Source organism: Lepeophtheirus salmonis, chromosome 1 (assembly GCF_016086655.4).
Source record: "Lepeophtheirus salmonis chromosome 1, UVic_Lsal_1.4, whole genome shotgun sequence".
In the NCBI taxonomy this organism is placed as follows: domain Eukaryota; kingdom Metazoa; phylum Arthropoda; class Copepoda; order Siphonostomatoida; family Caligidae; genus Lepeophtheirus; species Lepeophtheirus salmonis.
The window spans coordinates 51280956-51281402 of NC_052131.2; positions in this window are offsets into that span (position 1 = coordinate 51280956).

The window sequence follows — 447 nt, forward strand, 5'->3', positions numbered from 1 at the left end:
AAATTAAGAATGCCTTTAAAAAAATGTCAAGATGCAGACATTTTAAGCATTCCTTTCTTGAATTAAGGAAACGGATGACTACTACTAATAAATACATAAGTAGTTACGAAAATAATAATATTATGAAAAAATGACGAAGAAAAAGAAACATGAACTTGAATCGCAAAACTTAATCCAAATTAATTTATTATTTTCATACTGATTCATTCATCATTCAAGATTTTTTATATAAATATATATATTTTATACCATAAAGAAGATAAATGATTAGCCTTGAAAAGTTCTATAATCCTTTTTTTTTCATCATCGTATAAAGTCGGAAGAATATCTAAAATGGCGGTGTTTGCTGTTTCTGTAGGGTTGACATGCTTTTAATGAAAAAAAAATTGAATTTTTTTATATTTGAATTTTTTTATGTAAACAACTGTAGATTTTTGAATTTTTTTT